We start from the raw sequence: 18939 nt of genomic DNA, 5'->3' as shown, positions 1-18939 counted from the left end.
AAATGCTTAAAGATTACTTCTTTGAATTCGGATGCCAGTGGGAGGAGCTAGAGGCGCGCATAAGACCCGCGACCCGAGAGAGCTCACTGGGCGGTTTGGAATCCTTTTCTAATTGGAGTTTCATCAGCCAGACTGTGTGGGACATTTCTTGCTGCAGTGTGAGTTATTGCCTGCTCACCAGGTGGTTTGGAATCATTTTCTAACACCTGGGGAGAGCGTCAGGGACGTCGGGAGCTAGCGGCTGCTACAAGGCAAGAACTGGTGGAGGGCAGCGCGAGGTGAGTAGGCCCGACCGCGGCACTAACGGGGCCAGGACACACAACAAGTAGGACTTCAGCCATTTAAAAAATGATCATTATTCACACTTGAAAAGAGAGTTTGTCAATTGGAAGAGTTTACAACCAGGAATGAAAATTCACTTTGAATGTTGTGATCATGCTTCCTTTTAGAGCTTTAAAAGGACATAATAGTCATCAGTACCTGGAAGCTACTTCTCTGCAAGCTGGAATCCATGGCAGAACCAGTAGAATCCCTTTTGGACTGGTGAGAACCAGTAAACCTTCTTGGAAAAACAATCAACAGGACCCCCATGGGAAAAACAAAGTGAAGTTCCACTGAATTCCAACTGGAACAACCAAAGATTGGAACTCTTCCTATTGTGAAATCAATATTAATAACCTTCTTATGGTTACACACACTCACGTAAGACATAGATACCCAAAAGTACAACCTTGTACTTAAGAACCAGTAGAGTTTAAAAACACATCTGACCATAGCTTTAATGATCAGAATTTTAATATAAGGGTCACACTAAGATTGGGCTGAAGTTTATCAGTCCTGCAAAACTTCTAATCCCTCTATTCACTGGAATATAAATTAAAAAACTAAGTATAACTAAATGTCTCCTTCCACAAGTGGGGCATTTGGCAGCTTAGGACTCATCAGAAGGCAACAAACTGCTTCTCGCTAACTACTTATTAAATACTAAAAATTACAAAACAAAATATTTTATTCCAGTCTAAACTATTAAAGCTTGATGTAGATGTGATGTGATATTTGTACCCAACACAAGAACCAAACAAAAGGCCAAAAGGTAGCTGGAAGCTGCTGTGTTATCCCATGGACAACGTATGATGAATAAAGTTTGGCAAATAAAAGAAGAAGAAAAAGGGCCATCAGGCAGGAAAAGAGAGCCTTGGGTAGAATTCAAGGAGAGGGAGTGACCGAGATCCAACCCTGCCTATGAAAAGACCTAGAAAAGCAGAGATCAGAGGAAGATTACAAGGCAGCCAGTCTAAGCATGGAAAAGAAACCAGGGACATCCCTGGAGAAGATCTATAGGAGATGGGTGTTACTGCTCCCCAAAAGAGCTGCATTGTTTATAATGCACAGACACAGAAGGAGAAGAGCACAAGCCACAACTGGGTGGCAAGGTAACACTTTATTAGGAGGGATTCTCAACTACCTTGATGGTTTGCTTGTTGGTTTGAAGGGGCTAATGGATTTAACCTGACCCCATTAATTAGGTTTTTTCTGTCAGGTGTGCTGTCAGAGATTTGCTGGTGCTAGACTTTTGTTCTTTTTAAATATTATATACCTATTTCTGTGGTCCTTGGCCTTGTAGAATAAAACACCTCTATTAAAGAGCACTGTTGAGTGAAGTTACATCTAACTTAACAAAAGGTAATCTAACCTGAATGATAATATTTCACAGTAGGAAAGCAAATATGTTGCAATGATGGCTACCTGACATAAGTCCCAGAATTTCCTGCTGAATTTAGGGAATTGTCAATCTATAGGGGTGGTTCCTAAAAGCAAAAGATTCCTGTGGATAGTTTTAGGGCACCTCTGGGAACTATAACACCCCTGACCTCCAGACATTCTCGGCAGAGCGTGCTGCATCTTGGGGCCTGTTTGAAACCACTTGCAATTCCTGTCGCCCTTTTATAGACATTGCAGCCACCATTTCCTGTGGATGCTGTTGATGTCGTATATAATGAAGCTCAGTTCTAGCACCCAGCAGCTCAGCAACAGGTCCCCTGCCATGCTTCCTGCCTGTAGCAACGGTTGCCTCATATTCCACTTTTGCCTTGCCCGTTCCAGTCCTTGTCTTTCCTGACCTTGCCTTGCCTGTTCCAATCTTTGCCTTATTTGTCCTCCCCTTGCCTAGTCCCTGTCCTTGGCAACTTTCTCCATTGTCTCTGCCTTTGCCACTTGGACTGTTTGCTAATTACATGACCCTTGCCTGTGTTCTGACATCACCTGATTGCCACCTGCCTTGACCCCTCTCCAGATACTGTCACTACCTGTTTACCGCCTGCCTTGACCCCCTGATTGGATAGGTACTCTCTTTTATTCGCTGCCTGTCCTTACCTCCACATGTTGCTTGACCACTCTTTTGCTGGTTCATCACCTAAGTCCTGCTAGCCTCCAAAATCAAGAGCTCAACCTGTGGTGGAAGAGACTGGTAAAGGTGAAGCCCAGTTTCAGTCCCAGCTTGAGCATGTCTGCCTGCTGTCAGTGTGGACCTAGCTGATTCCCCTGCCAGACTGCTCCCATCCTGCCACAGCCTGCTGAGGCCATCCACCGCCTCTACCAACTCCAGGCCCTGCATCCGTACCTGTGCTACATGTGTCTGTCACCAAGGTAAGATGGGAAACCAAAGAGGCTTCATTACCCAGCGCTTCATGCATTTCAAGTTACAGGTGTGAGTTTCCCCTCCAACTGGTCAAAAGTAACCGTCATCTTGTCTGTGCTAGCTGGCCCAGATCTAGCCTGGACATCACCCCTCTGGGAATGAAACACACCCCTTAGGAGTTCCTGATGTAATTTCAGCACATATTCGATTCCCGGACACTTCTCCTCTGTAGCTGTGGAGCTACTCTGCCTTAAGCAAGAAAGCAAAACTGTCGGTTAATACACCATCCAGTTCACAACTCTTGCGTCAGAGCTTCAATGGAATGAGAAGAGACTAGTGGCCATTTTTTCGCAAGGCCTTAATGACTGCATTAAGGGCAAGCTAATGAGAAGAGATGTACCACCAGGCCTAGAAGACCTAAATCTTTTCTGATTCAAGATCAATATCCAGTTCTAAGAGCAAGCCTGGGAGAGGGACTCTTCCCAACAGCAGCTGAAGTTGGCTCCCAGATTTCAGTGTCAACCGGTGCTTCCCAAGAAATCCTTTGTGCTTCCCACCAAAGAATTCAAGAGCTAAACTGAAGGACGAAGAAAAAAAAAGATGCATCCTAGGGCCTGGTTGGAACCATCTATGCTGCCTGGAGCCCTTTTATAGACCATACAGCCAGCATTTTCTATTGGCGCTGACTGATGATGTCATCCCAGCTCTAGTATAAGGAAGCTCAGCTCCACCTCCCAGCATCTTAGCAACAATTTCCCTGACATTATTTCTGCCTGTACTGCTGGTTGCTTTGTGTCCCACTTTTGCCTTGTGTATTCCATTCCTTGTCTTGCCTGTCCTCGCCTTGCCTGTTTCAGTCCTTGTATTGCCTGTCCCTGCCCGGCCTATCTTTGTCTTGTCTTTTCCAGTCCTGCCTTGACCATTCTTGCCTTGCCTAGCTCCAGTTCCTTTCCTTCGTCCCCTCTGCCCTTGCCTCTCAAACTGTCTGCTGGTTACTTTACTCTTGCCTGGATTCTGAGGTCACATGATTGCAGTCTGCCTTGTCCCCTACTTGGATACAGATTCTCTTTTCTTTGCTATCTGCCCTGATCTTAGCTGTGTCCAAACACTGTTTGACTGCTCTCTTGCTGGTTCCTTGCCTATGTCCTACTGGCCTCCAAAACCAAGGGCTTTAACCTGCAGTGAAAGAGGCTGGTAAAAGTGAAGGCCAGTCCAGCCCCAGCTTGAGCGTATCTTCCTGCTGTAGGCGTGGGCCTAGCTGGTTTGCCTGCTGGGCTGCACCCATTACACCATAGCCTAAGGACTCACAATCCATGACAGGCACTAACAACACCCATGCTCCATTCATGTGCAGCTCCATAACTATATCATCCTCACAGCAGCCTGCAAGTCATCTATAGATTAGATTTTCACATTGCAATAGTCTGCACTGAAGCACCATGTTTTCCTGAGGTTAGTTTATCCCTGGCTTTCTAATTCTTATTGCAATGCAGCACCACAAGACACCAATATGAAAAAAATAGTTGTTACTGGAAATAATTAGTGCAAGACTGATAGCAACTGTCTTTGTAATCCTTCTATCCATCCCACCATATAGTATCTCTTACGATGGAGCAATTTTATGAGCATGCAAAGAATGTATGCACTGTCTATCAATGGCAGAGATTGTGCTTCATGTCCCACTGCAAAAGCATTAATGCACCAGTCTGTCAGTTCATTTCTTTTTCTGATTCATTTTCAGTCCCAATCATTTTATCACATTACTAGATACTTGGAATGTAGTAATAATTGCAATATTTTAATGTAGGCACTTGTAAAAATGTAAAGGAAATGTGAGCCATTCGACAGCACATGGATTCTACATCCAAGGTTACCTACATGGTCCCTGAGACCTCAGATCCTTAAAGGTTTCCAGCTCCTGACCCATGGGATATATGACATTATCAATCAACAGTACTATAGGGTTGATATTTATTTTTTACATGTTGGATAGTGGTTTAGAACTCCCAGGTTCCCTTATAGAAGCTTTTCTCTGTGCAAGTTTAACAGCAAGCTATCATCAGCAGAAAATAATTCAAGGTTAATGGAAATATTCATGACTGAATAAAAAAAAAAATCAATGATGTTCAGATAACAGCTCTAAAGCAAGTCCATGTCTTAAGGTCCGGCCTAATGTTTGTACTAAGAAATACGTACTCTAAGTGATCTGCTGGCAAATTGGCTAATGAAAACTAAAGGCTGCTTTTTAAAGTGCAATCCAATACTCTACATAATATCTAGAAAGCAAATGTTTGTTAGGTCCATAGAAACTGAACCTTTCATCCCCTCGCCGTTAAATGAGTCAAATAAATTCTAATATACTGAGCTGTGGGTAGAAAACTGATGGGAACTCTGTACTATTCCCTGAACATTTGAAAGATCTGCTTTCAAAAGATCCGGTGTCAACTAATAACACCCATTTGTTTTCTACCCGCACAGAGTCATTTTTCCTGACACGTCGCATTGTGTTATTCATAGCTCTAATATCATTGCACCAGTGCAGCCCTGCTTAATTGGAGCAATGAGAGCAAACTGAAGTTTAGAGAACAGCTCACAAGTTATAGGAAACCTCTACTGACTGGAATAGGACTGGGGAAGTATTAAGAAATTTTGAAGGGATCTGGGGGGTGATAGTGGATCTGGTATTTTCGTTTTTCCAAGACGGTGGACTGCAAGGGAGGAAGACAACAAGGATAAGGAGTTTGTGACACTGGAAGAACTTCCAAATTACAATCCAAGAGAGTTTAATTTCAGCAACTCTGCAGGGGCCAAGAGCACAAAACTCACAGCAGCTTGTCAACCCCCAAGCCTCATCTTCACTTCCTCTTCCTCCCAGTTTCCCCATCATATATCTAACTAAACCTTCCAGCATGCATTTTACCTACTACAACATTACATAACCCCTTCAGTTACAGAACATGATACAACTAAAAACAAGGAAGGTAACATACAGCAGCTATGCACATAAGTTACACCAACTATCAGTGAAATTATGCAAAAGTAAGAACAGAACTGTCTACCTGCTTGTATCAAGGAATGTGTGCATGTGAATTTTCACATGTACTTTTAAAAATCAAGAGTATATGTACATTTAAACTACACCCCCAGAATACTCCCCAGAATTCAATTTTTGGGGGCACCTAAAAGTATGTGTGCAATCCGGTTTTACACATACATGTGTATAAAGGGCAATTTAAGAAAAAGCCCTTTATATATATATAAACTCGAGTTTTGTGTGGAAATGGGTTTGAAAATTCACCCCTAATAGACAATGAACTCAATATTTAAAAAAATTGTGTTCAGCTAAATCCTGATGATTTGACCACCCCTGGCATAGCCGGATAGGTTTTTAGCTGACTAAAATCTTATCCAAAAGAACATAAGAACATGCCATGCTGGGTCAGACCAAGGGTCCATCAAGCCCAGTATCCTGTTTCCAACAGAGGCCAAACCAGGTCACAAGAACCTGGCAAGTACCCAACAACCAAGAAGAACCCATGCTACTGATGCAATTAATAGCAGTGGCTATTAACTAAGTAAACTCGATTAATAGCAGTTAATGGCATTCTCCTGCAAGAACTTATCCAAACCTTTTTTGAACTGCACTAACCACATCCTCTGGAAACAAATTCCAGGCACACACATCAGTTAGAATATTGTTGCTTACAGACCACCTCCAACACTTTACCTATTGAGGCCCAAATATGCTGATCCTGGCCCGTTACTCATCAACCATCAACAATGTCTGTGGCAGCCTAGTCATCTGCTATTTAGGTAGTCAGTATCATAACGCTTCACAGAAGCGTTATGATACTGACAGGTGGCAGCTTCCCAGCCACCTGTCAGAACCATATATGCTCACTGCTATGTCCTTGTTACAGACATGGGGGACCCTCCAGCCCTCAGGTACCCCAAAATGCTTATCTTTCTACATAACACTAAACGTGCAGAAAAATATCATAACTACCACATGATACCTCTGGGAGCAGTTGGCCTATACATTTTGCATAGTGCCAGGCTTCAGAAAGAGGCTTGATGTTGGCTCATGAGGTCATCAGCTGACAACACCTTCACTAGTCTTACTGCTATGCACAGAGCTGATGAGTGAGAGTTTATCAGCATATCTGATTTGGTCTCGGTATCCACAAAGTACAAAAAGCTCAAACACCACAGGATACCCATCCTATACGACAGCTACTATGCTATGTTGGCCACAAGTCATGGCAGCCATGCGGACAGATAAGGGCCTCAAACCTGATAAGACCTGAAAAGTTGCTAGTCTGCTTGGAAAATGACCATTCTGCAAGCTTGTCTCCCCTGGAGTCCTCAGCCTAAATGTTTTAAGGGTGGCTACAGATAGGATAAGGACTGTAACAGCTACTGTCAATCAGAACTAATATTCTTCTCTGCAGATTTCCTATGTACCTACAAAAAGATGGACATGATTAGCCCTGAGCTGGACAGGCAAAGGCCCATGCCATGCCATGCCCTGACATCTCAATATTTCCCTATGGCTACCTGTGACATGTCAGGTTAGGTTATTAGCTTCTAACACAGCTTTGCCTTGTGTTCAATGAGGTGAACCTTTTGTTATGTGAGATGTGGATGCAATTATAGTAATCACTAAAAAAATACCTATCTATTTCAGAGGTGACTTAACAATATGTGAAGATATGATACCATCCTAGTCCCAATCCAGCCTTCAGATAGTCAGACCAACATCCTTGTATAGCCTCCCGAGCAACTAACATAACCAACATGACAGCCCATATGCCAAGGTCTCACCATCTGTACAAGAGAGTTGACAGTTTGCTTATCTAGGTATAGCAGGGCCTAGCTGTGCATAGTTGAGTGCAACCCCTATGAGATATGCTAGCTTACTTGTGAGAAGTTTGGGATTCCCATGATATTTGACATGTGCTTCCCAAAAAGCTGTAAATGAAGGGCTGTTAAGTGAGCACTCTGATGCCAGCGCAGCCTCAGAAACAGCTAAGGCAGTGCTGACACCTGTGTCTTTGCAGGCCCATGTGACACTATGCATCCAATGTACATGTGGGTATCTTCAGATGCACATGGATATCAGCTAGGAAATCTGGCTGTAACATGGCAAGTTTGTGATTGATGATTGTATCAACATGTAGCTTCAGGCTATGCCTTTAAGTAGCTGAGCCACTTGTGATTTCTATGACTTCTAGAGCACTTTGACCATGTCCTAGGCCCTGCTGGAGTTCCATCTTACGTATGCCACTATCTTAGCCACATGTAAAGTCTAGGATAGAGACAAGGCATAGCTGAAGCAAGCAATAAGGTGCAATCTATGGCAAGCTATGTACACTATGTTGACAGTCCTACTCAAAAGCTATGGTGAGACAATCACTATGAATACATTAGGTCAGCCACAACTCTTTGGTGTTATGTTTTAGTGTCTACTTGTCTACTGCACCTATTGCTTCATTATCACGATGTTACTTAACTAGGCGTAAGTGGTTTCTGTTACACAGTAACCCAGACTAAGGACCTGTGAATAAAATAAAGATAGAGATGATACTAGCTCAGAACACTCTGCTGGTAGGGTTGCCAACTGGCTCCAGATTTTCAGGATAGGTTGCTCCAATCCTGGTTTTACAAGAAAGTCCTTTATTGTCTCAGTCCTTTCCTCTTCAGGGGGAAAGCAGAGGGATCCACATGTCCACCACCCTTGGCCAGCTGTTCCCTCTACTGTTGTATGGTGGATTTCTTTCTAGACCCCCACTCCAAATTTGGAAAATCTAACTTATAGATTTACAATACCTCCCCTAAGAGGATCCAACTTTTAAAGTCAACCCTATACAAATCCCATTAAAACAAACAATCTCTGTAATTTCCCTTCATGACCTGTAGGAAACATTAACCCTACATTAAAGGAGGCCAACTCTAGGCCTTAAAGTCATAAAGAGACCAGGTTTGCAGGATATCCACAATGAATGTGCATTAGATAGATTTGCATACAATGGAAGCAGTGCATGCAAATCTCTCATGCATGGGTATTGTGGATATCTTGAAAAGCAGGCCTGTTTGTGGCTCTTGAAGACTGGAATTGTCCATAATATAGGGTAGGAGTGGCCATCTCAACATGCCTGCTACCATCTGGTGGCCATTCACTGAATTGTAGGGCTCCCATGATTTATCCAAAACACCCAAACCTGAATAAGCTTTTCACATTTCCAGGAAGAAAGTCAAAATCTCTCTCCTTTATCTTTCCAGATCACAAACTGATAAGGGCCTGTTTGATGGAGCTTGTCACAACTATATCCTGCAGTGCCTGCTGCCTTTGGTTTATTACCTTAACTGACTGTCTGACTATTCTCATGCTAGTAATGACAGGTTTCAGCATGATGCCACGTGTTTCAGTTTTACTTCCCCAGGTCAGAACATGGCAGATGATGGCAAAACCCAGGATGAACTATTGAAGGCTGACACACTGTGCAGCCAGGACTTGGGTAAGAGGAGAGGGAAAGGATAAGGTAAATGTTTCGCTTCCAGAGATTGGGCTTCCTTTCCCATGTGATTTAGTTGAATAACTCCAGACAGACTTCTCTGTACCCATGCGGGTACACATACCCCTAGTTGAGAATCACTGTTGTATCCCACCCACCTCCTTCAAGACTGAAAGAAAAGGTAGATCTGAATTTTCTCCACTGTTCCAATTAATGTTATTCTCAAACTTACCAATGGATGTCATCACTATCTCTGGTATTTACTTTCTCCTCAATACAGAGAAATGCATCCAAAGTGCTCCCAGCACTGGTTGGCCTAAAATATAGGACACCTTGTTTAGGAATTAAGTAGTTCGCAATTTTTTTGTATTAATATGTATTTATTTTAATTTTCTTATATTCCATTCTGTAGAACTTTTATTCTAAGTGGATTCCATGAAAAACATACACATTCTTATAATAAAAATATACCAAACTAAAACAAAACAATGAAATACTCACAATAATGCATACAACCAGAAAAATACCAACATGAAAACCTTGCCAAATCTGGCAGGTAGCAGAAATAAATAGAAACAGATATCATATGAATGCCAGGTTAAAAAGATGAGCTTTCAGACTTTTTATGGAAACAAAATTGTAGGACAAAATAGCACCATTTATATCATAGGAGATGTAATGTTTATTTACCACAAATACAAAATATATGTACTATGCATATTAATAATAATAATAACAACAATAATAAATGGTGATAACAATCTAAGAAAAAAAATTAACTTTTAGAAAAACAATGATATCAAGATCATTGGAGAAAGAGCAAAAATCAGGCAATTTTATATATTAAGGAAAATATGTAGCTCTGTTGCTTTATAAAGTTTCCTATTTTAACTATGTTAGGTATGATATAACTATACTATTTTAGCTCTAATAGCTTCTGCATAACCAACAGGATACTAATGAGCCATTTTGCTTTGATACTACATTCACAAACTCCCAATCAGTATGACTTGATGTTATTAAAAAAAAATCAAAGGTCTATGAAAGCTGGCAGGTCTAATATCTGACTTTATCGACTGACTTTGGGGGAAGAAATGTCACATCTTTAGTAAGAAGAAAGCACTATTAAATGTTTCATGAATTCAAGCATGTATTTATGATACATCTAACCTTTAGCTGAGCAATCAATAGCATTATTGTCTCTGTAATGAAGGACATTGGTGGATCACTAACACTGCCTATCCGGCAATTCAAGATGAACTCAGATGAGAGAGGTGTTTATCAAATTGACTGTTTTCTTTTCCCCCGCATCCACACAGCATTCTGCAATAACAGAAGTGGAATTAAAAGAACGAATGGGCAATGACTATAGTTAAAAGACTAAAATACAGTAATAATAATAAATGTATTCTATTTCATACTCCACCACATAAGATGCTCGAAGCATAGAATAATCATCTAAGAATGCTAAATTCAAGGGTACAAAATATTATCATCAAATACTACAAAAGAATTAAAAAAATAAAAGAATCAATAATGCAAGCACATGTATACTGTAAAATAATGCGACCTAGGACCCAAACTACCCAGAAACTGAGGTTTTTCTTACTGATAAAACAAAGGTGGGAATCTCTTTTTTGACTTGTTTACAAAACTGACAAAGAATCACATCCCCGCCTTTGTGAACCAGAAGAAAACTCTACTATGTAACCTTCAAAAATCATAAGCAAAGCAAGGAGGGCAAGAGTATCTTTCTATTTGAGAAAATATATTTCAGCTATGAGTGGGAATGTGTAGCCATTAGAATAACTTCATTGTATTAGCAATAAATTAGGTGTAGGTTAAAGGTTAGGGAAAATTACCAAACAACTGTCATGCATTTGTCGTACGGCAATCCAAAGGGGTTGTATGTGTTGGAGGGTGAAAGACTGATGTGCATGAACTGGGAGAGGGACCTCTGGTGATTATGTCTGATGCTATGAAGGTGGCGAAGCAATGTAAAGGTGGTGGCTAAGGCCAGAGGGATGCTGAACTGCATCAAAAGAGGCATAACCAGCAGGAAAAAGGAGGGGATAATATCCTTGTACATATCTTTGATGAGGCATCAGCTGGAATAATGTGTTCAGATCTGAAGAATTCATCTAAAAAAGGATAAGGACAGAATGGACTCGCTCCAGGAGAAAGATAACTGTAACCCCCTGTTCATTGGGGTGGTCATCTTCTCTGCTTTGGGGGGCCTAGGGTAACTCTTCCAAAGTGAGGAAATTAATCTCAGTCAGGTAGTGGGCTGGGGGCAGCTAAACTACAAAGCCAAACTGAGTGCAGGACACACACACGTACTTTCAAAAATGCCACTGTCTACATCAAAGCTTGTGCTCCAAATGAAAAGATAGTGATTGTTATGATCCTGCCCGCGGCTAGGCCGCAAGCAGTTCCTCACCTTTCCTGCCAGCCTTCCAACGCTGCCAAAGTCTCCTCCTTCCGTGGCTCGGAGCCACCGTCACTGCCTGTCCTGCACGGCCTGGAGGCTGCCATCACGGAACCCTCTTGGCAGCCAGGAGGCCACTTCTGATGCTCCTCTTCTGCAGCGGGCCAACCGCTAATGACTTCAAGGCCTCTTCGCAGCTAGGCCGCTGCTGACTCGCTTATGCGGCCTGGAGGCTGCCGCCGACTCCACCAATTCTTCATGGCCTAGGCCATGAAGACATCCCTCTTCCTGTGGACTGGAGGCTGCCGTCAACACCATCCTCTTCTGCAGCCAGGAGACCACCCCAAAGCTCCTCTTCACATGGCAGGAAGCTGCCATCTATCTTCTGTTCTTCGTGGCGGGGAGCCGCTCACGTCGAGGCCTTGTTTCCTCTTCATTCAGCAGGCCATTGCTCTCCAAGGTCCTGCCTCCTCCTAGGCGCGTGGCCATGCCTCCTTACTTCATTTAAAAGGCCAGTCCTCCTGGCTCCTCCTTGTGATGTCAAGGTGTTCCTCTTCAGCTCTACAAAAGGGCTCAGCCTTCAGTCAGTCATCGCAAGGAGTTGGTCATGGAGTCTGACCTCTCATTGATCTTCAGTTCCAGCTCTTCATCCCAGGAGTCTTCCGTGATCCTTCTTCACTTCTTCAAGGCACTCTGTTCTTTGTTGGTCCTCTTTGTCCATGGTTCTTGAACCTCCGTCGTCGTCTTCATTCCATGTTCTGGTCTCTTGTCTAATCCCGTTCTCTTGTATTCAGATGTCCCAATGTTACCGTGTCTCCAGATGTCTTCCCATCTTCAGATGTCCTGATGTCTCCATGTCCAGTCGTCTCTCTATCTCTGGATGTCCTGACATCCCTTTGTCTTTGGATGTCCAGATGTCTCAGCCTCCTGATGTCTTCATCCATCATGTTCCAGTCGTCCCTGTGGTCCTCCTCTCTAGAAGTCCCCTGATATCCAGATGTCATATATGTCCTGACGACCCGAGGTACCGGTGTCCATTTTTATCCGAGGTACTACATTCCAACCCTGATGTTCCAAGTACCCTCAGTCCTTAGGTTACGGGTTCAGCTCGCTCGCTCTGGACCTCATCTTCTGCTGACCTTCCTGGGAGTAAATCCATTTCTATCTGGTGTCTGAGTTTGGTGGCTGGAGCCCTCTTCTGGCAGGATATGTCTTCAAGCACTGCCCAGATTCCTCCTGGTTCCTAAGCCTCTGTCTTCGTCTGAGTATCCTGAGTCCTTATCCTCATCTGAGTCTTCCCCACTTCCAAATCCTCATTGGAGTATCCAGAATCCTCACCTGACTCTAGAATCCACTTCTGATCTCCACCTACATCTGAGTGTCTTGCATCTGAGTTCCAAGCTACCTCACGTCCTCGTCTTGTCTGAGTCTTCAAGCGTCCTCGTCTCGTCTGAGTCTTCAAGCATCCTCATCTTGTCTGAGCTCCCAAGTACCAAGCACCCTCGTCTTGTCTGAACTCACAAGTACCAAGTGTCCTTGTCTCGTCTGAGTCTCCAAGTGTCATCGTCTCGTCTGAGTCCCAAGCTCCATGTGTCTTCTTTTCATCTGAGCCTCCGAGCTTCCTCGCCTTCTTCAAGCCATCAGCCTAGTCTAAGGCTGAGATCTCGTCTTGCTCCAAGCCCCAGTACCATTGCCTGTCCTCGACTTCTGTCCATCCTGCCGCATCTGCCGCTACCCAGTGGCATGACCGAAAGGGCTATCGAGTGGCCGGAGGGCTACCCCAGAGACCAGCATTGCATTGTTGGGTCTCTACTGGTGCGTGCAGGTTCAGCAGAGGTTAGGGCAGTGGTCAGCCTGCTCTTCCCATACTGGGACACGTCTTGCCTGCCACAGTGCTTCCACGGAGCTTCTCTCTGCAGTCGTGTCATGGTCCATGGGCACACATCTCCCTGGAATCGGGAGCGCTCCCTAGCACTCCCTTCCTCAGATCCCAACAGATTGCGAAGGTCATGTGTCTGGTGAGCATGTTCCTGTGTTGGGCCCTTGCCTTGTTCCAGAATTCCTGATTCAAGTATTTTTCTGAACTTGTCCAGATGCCATAGATGTCCTGATGTCCCGAGATACCGGTGTCCATTCTTATTAGATGTCCTGCTCCTCCCATGCTGGGACATATCTTGCCTGCAGCGGCGCTTCCACAGAGCTCCTCTCTGCAGTCGCGTCATGGTCCATGGTCACACATCTCCCCAGAATCGGGAGCACTCCCTCCCTCAGATCCCAACAGTGATTAGAAGTATCTTCAGTTACTGTATGAGAATAACCTTCAACTTCACAGCAAATCCAGTAAGACTTTTCTCTCATCCTCCCAGAAAGCCTCAGACAACTTATATTACAGTCTATATATACCTCTCTTCAACCTGTACTAGGCCACACTGCCCATATTCTCTTTTTAAACACAAGGGACTCTCTCAGATGGCTTCAAGCTACTCTCTTCCGTTTGTTGTGGGAGGAAATGGGAGGCTTTCAACCCTGCTTCCAAGATCCAGCTGAGCACAGATTTCTCTTTCCTGGTCCCTTCACAGGTCCTTTTTTCTCATGTACCTTTTACTCTTAGATCCAAATTCCAATCATTTCGCACGAGCTCCCTGAGACACCAGTGGAGTATCTCTGCCAATTCTCTCCAAGCTTCCCCTGAAACCACTGGAGAGGGTCCCAGCTGCTGCTTTCTTTTCACTTTCTGTTTCTGTGGAGCCCCTGACCTTGCTATAAGCAGGATAATAGCCTCTTTCCAAAGCCCAGCCCCTAGGGGCTGAACTAGTCTGTCAAGAATTTCAGGACCACCTGTTGACCAACAGATAACCTTTTGTTAGCTGGAACCTTCCCTGCTATTATGTCCTCGTTAGTACCTCCCATAGGGGGAAATCACTTCAACCACAATACATTCTCTGCACATTATATTTTTATTATTTTTTTTATTTTAGATTTTTATATTCTGCTTTTCGACCCTTCAAAGCGGATTACATTCAGGTAGTACATATTCAACATTATACACACTGTGTGGCCCCCGTGTGCCACAGAAGGGATTGCAAACAAAATGATGTAGGATCTGTACGGAAAGCCATATGAGAAGAGACTGAAGAACCTTAAGGCAAAATTTTCAAAGGCATACGTGCATAAACCCTGGGGTTTATTCATGTGGCTTGGCCTTGCACATGCAGCGCACATGGCCCAGCCATGCGTGTAAACCCCAGTACGTACACAAGTGCTGGGCCATGAAAAAGGGGTGGTAAGGAGGCCTTTTGGGACAGCGGCCATTAGCTGCTGATCCGGGGAAGTGTGCATCGGTAACTTGCTTCTGCTCCTGAGGAGCAGTAAGTAATAAAATAAAAAATTTAGGGCAAGGTTACTTAGGTTTAGGGGTGGGGAGGAGAGGGGAAGAGGGAGGAAGTGTAGGTAGGGAAGTTTCCTCCCAGTCTGCTCCTTAATTGGAGCAGACTGGGAGGAAACTGGGGAAGGCCGGCGCGTGTATGTTATAAAATTGGTGCATTCATGTGCTCGCGTCAGGAACCATGTGCACATGGATGCATGTGCTGCTATGAAAATCTACCGCTTAATATAATAATGTATTCCCTGGAAGAGAAATGACACAGACCTTCAAATACCTGAAAGGAATTAATGATGCACAAATATTAAATCTTTTCCATTGGAAAGGAAGTTGTAAAAAAAATAGGAGTCATAATATGAAACTATGGAAAAGATGGTAGGTCTATGGATTGGCTTCCTCTAATAGGTGATGAAGCCAATAACAGTAATGGAATTCAGAATGGCATGGCATAAACACAGAGCATCCCTGCGGGCTAGAGAATGGGAATGGAGAAATGTATTTATTATTTAAAGCTTTTACGTACCGACGTTTGTTTGCACATCACATTGGTTTACAATGAAACAAATAGAAAAAAGTAGTGTTAGCATAAGAATAGGGAGTTACATCTCAACATTAAAAGAGAAATCACATTGAAAGAGAAATCAGGGTAACTTCTCTATTACACCTAAAATTGACATACCTGCTTGGGGGGAGACTGCAGGGAGCAACAGTTGCTGGTAGAGTTAACATAAAGCTGGGGATAGTTTGCACTGAGCAGCACTTGCTACTTTCTAAAAAAAAACAAACAAAAAACATGCTCGGCAGATTAGATGGACACAAGAGTGCTTCCTGCTGTTGCAGTGCTTCAGGAGGAAGAGTGCCTGAGGAGCCAGTCTATGTCGCCGCAGTGCTGCTTGGGGAGGTGCACGGGGAGCGGGCCCATACTGCCGCAGTTGTCATCTCCACAGCTGACCACGGAGAACCTCGGGGGAAGCTACAGCACTGTGGGGCTGGTGTTGGTCACAGTGGATCCGTGAGCATAGAGCCATTGTGACCAACATACACCGACCCACGTGATTGGCCAGACCGTCCCACCAGGGCAGGCCCGAAGCCCCGATAGGCCAATCCTCCCCTGACTGCAGCGCTTCCCAACCCTCTCCTGGAGGCAAATGTAACCAGTCCGATTTGTTTATTTATTTAACATGTTTTATTTCCTGCTTCCTCCGAAGTTTGGGGTGGGGTACATCAAAACATATATAGTAAAAGATATAAACTAAGACATCCTTTGGCCTAATATAAGGCCGTAACCGGCTGCTGTATGGTGAGGACTGAGACAAAAATTAATGGAGCAGCTCTTTAAAGATGCTGCTAAAGAAAAAAAAGTCTTCAGCGCCTTTCTGAATTCTTTGGAGTCCTCAATGGTGAGCAAATGTATGGGTAGCGAGTTCCATAGGGTGGGGCCTGCAATGGAGAAAGCCTTTTCCCTTGTGGTGTCTTGGGGAAGGGATTTATAGGAAGTGTCGACTAAAAGAATGAAGAGAATGACAGGGAGTGTAGTGTTTATCCATGTAGAAGTGTTAATATGGTGCAAGCTCTGGATAATGGGGGCTCACTTACATAGGATGCGCCATAGGATTAGGATCCAGTGTAATTCTAATAGTACTAAGGTTATATGATCATGAATCTTTGTTCCAATTAACAGACTGGTAACTTGAGTTTTGAGTGATTAGTAGGGCTGTAATGAATATGTATATGATAGATTTGCATCTTTATTTTGGCTATCCTGAAAATCTGATTGGTTAAGTATGGACTTCAGTATTGGGATAGGAAGCACTGCCTTACTGATTACATTATTTCTAGGACATGCGGAAAAGCTTTATGATGCACGTTAAATTTTATTGCATGGGCCCCTGAATGATTTGTGCTGTTCTTACTGTAGTGCATGTTCTTGTAGGTTAAAAAGTTGAGCTGACTGCCACCGAGGTGCTAAGAACAAAATACAACAGCACAAATGTTTAATTATCACCTTCTACAAGGACATTTCCTATCATTTCCTTTCTTCCTGAGGCAGACACAGCAGCAATCATTTTGAATTTAGATGTCTTCCTGAAATAGAAATCAAAGGAAAGAAGAAATTAATGCAAAGCTAACTTATTTACTTAACTGTCTATCTCCCAGTAATATAAAAATGGAGACAGCTATATAGCACATACTGAGCATTTTGCAAGAACTAGGGAACCAAAGTTCAATAGAATATCACAAGGCTTTCAATATAAAATATAAAGGAATGAGCTGAGAAAATTCTGTGTTCTGATTAGCTAAACCTTGTCACACAATGATATCGTCCTGTCAAAGTATTATTGGTCAAAACTAATTGCCACCCCCTCAGTATTCTCAGATGGCATACTGCACACCTTTAATTATCACGGATAAAAAAAGGTGGATGAGCACAGTGTTTCTTTTCTATAACTAGATTATATTTATTTAAAAACATGTATTTACTTATTTAGAGAATGGAGTTCGGAAATGGGAAAGGGGATGCTGGAGGGAACTGAGGGAGGATCTTATATGCCCTTCTAACAAAGATGGTGGATTACAAAGGCAAACAGCTGTTCTGGATGAGGAGATATCTTGCAGGTGGTCCCAACTCTGTGGCTGGCAGCTGGGATGCAAGGGAAGGAGCACTGCCTCTGGCCACTGTGGGATGGGTTCTGCCATGGTCTATCACTATCAGGCCACCCAGTCCAGGTCAGAGACTGCTTGGGAAGGGAAGGGAGGTGGGTGTGACAGAAGCTGCACGCTGGGATCCTTCTAGGGGGGGGGGGGGGGGTCGATTCGTGGACATATCTGTTCCTCCCCTCCCTCCACGGTAAATAATGAAAACAGACTTTGCCGTTCAGCACAACTTTATTTAAAAGAAAATAGATCAGTTAACCAGAAAACATGTGCATAACATATAGATGGTAAAACAGAAAGTAAAAACATTGAGTTCTTAGCTTCAGTCAGCGTGATGAGTAAGAAAAAATCAGTCTTAGGTCACTCTGTTTTAAGTTGTGTATATAAACTAGTACTGTGCCTAGTGCTTGGAATAGTGTGGTTTACAAATGGATAAAATAATTAAGTAAAAGTAAATACAATGAATCCATGAAAAAATGGATCCTCAGGAGCCTTTATATCTATACAGATACAGAATATGAGGTAGGGACCACACCCATAACACCAAGTCCAAAAGACTACCTCCCCGGAAAGTGCTGTCTATAAAATAACTGATTCTTGCTTCCGTGCACAAGCAGGCGGTATTTATTTACCTCCAGGAGGTAAGTGCTGAGATTCAGTGGGTGGCGCTGTAGTTGTACAATCTCCAGCAACCTTCTGTCCTGGGAGTCAGGTTTTTCAGAATGGGAACAGGCAGGCTTCAAAAGCATTGCTATTTTATGGCAGATAAGTTAAGCATTACGTTTGCATAAATTTTGAAAATTTAAACACACGGTAGAGATGTGTGTCAAAAGAATAAAGATTGGCAGGCTGTACTGCTCCTGCTGGGTTTTTCCATTTGTACGTTTCAGAAATGCTATACTTGCCATTATTATTATTTTTTATTAGTATTATTTGACAAGAAAAGTGCATTTATCAACAAACACTATGTTTGTCGACAACTCTGCAGCTCGCAAACCCGTACAGTATTGCATGCAGCTCCAAGAAGTAAACCTTGTCATGAAATGAGGCTCTGAGAGGTTAGATGCAGGAGCTGTGCCTGCAGTGTGCGGGGCACCCTCTCAAAGCAGGTGGTAAAGATCCTTAGTAGCAAAAAGTGAAGAGAGAATGGAAGCACCTGTGTTGTCAAAATGGATAATGTGAAATACAAGACGTCCTGATGAAAAACACATTCAGCCTCACAGCCAGGTCGGTCTGGCAGGCTGCGATGAGAGAATTAACAGTACAATAATGGTTAGGATTCTTAGCAGAAAAACATCATGCAGTTAGGTCTATCTAGCAG

The 18939-nt window shown here is 43.3% G+C and overlaps 1 long non-coding RNA gene across 1 annotated transcript in view; it reads right to left on the bottom strand.

The window, feature by feature from the left end:
- Nucleotides 1-9927: 9927 nt before the first annotated feature.
- LOC115099707 overlaps nucleotides 9928-18939 on the bottom strand; it is a 30005-nt gene continuing 20993 nt past the window's right edge. The window contains exons 2-4 of the long non-coding RNA XR_003858862.1: nucleotides 16969-17048; nucleotides 15643-15733; nucleotides 9928-10476 (exon numbers count right to left, since the gene is read on the bottom strand). This is a non-coding gene — a long non-coding RNA (uncharacterized LOC115099707). The remainder of the gene's footprint in view (nucleotides 10477-15642; nucleotides 15734-16968; nucleotides 17049-18939) is intronic.

This window comes from Rhinatrema bivittatum, chromosome 10 (assembly GCF_901001135.1).
Source record: "Rhinatrema bivittatum chromosome 10, aRhiBiv1.1, whole genome shotgun sequence".
Lineage (NCBI taxonomy): Eukaryota > Metazoa > Chordata > Amphibia > Gymnophiona > Rhinatrematidae > Rhinatrema > Rhinatrema bivittatum.
Note: the sequence above shows the minus strand (reverse complement) of the source record. Positions and strands in the feature narration are given on the sequence as shown.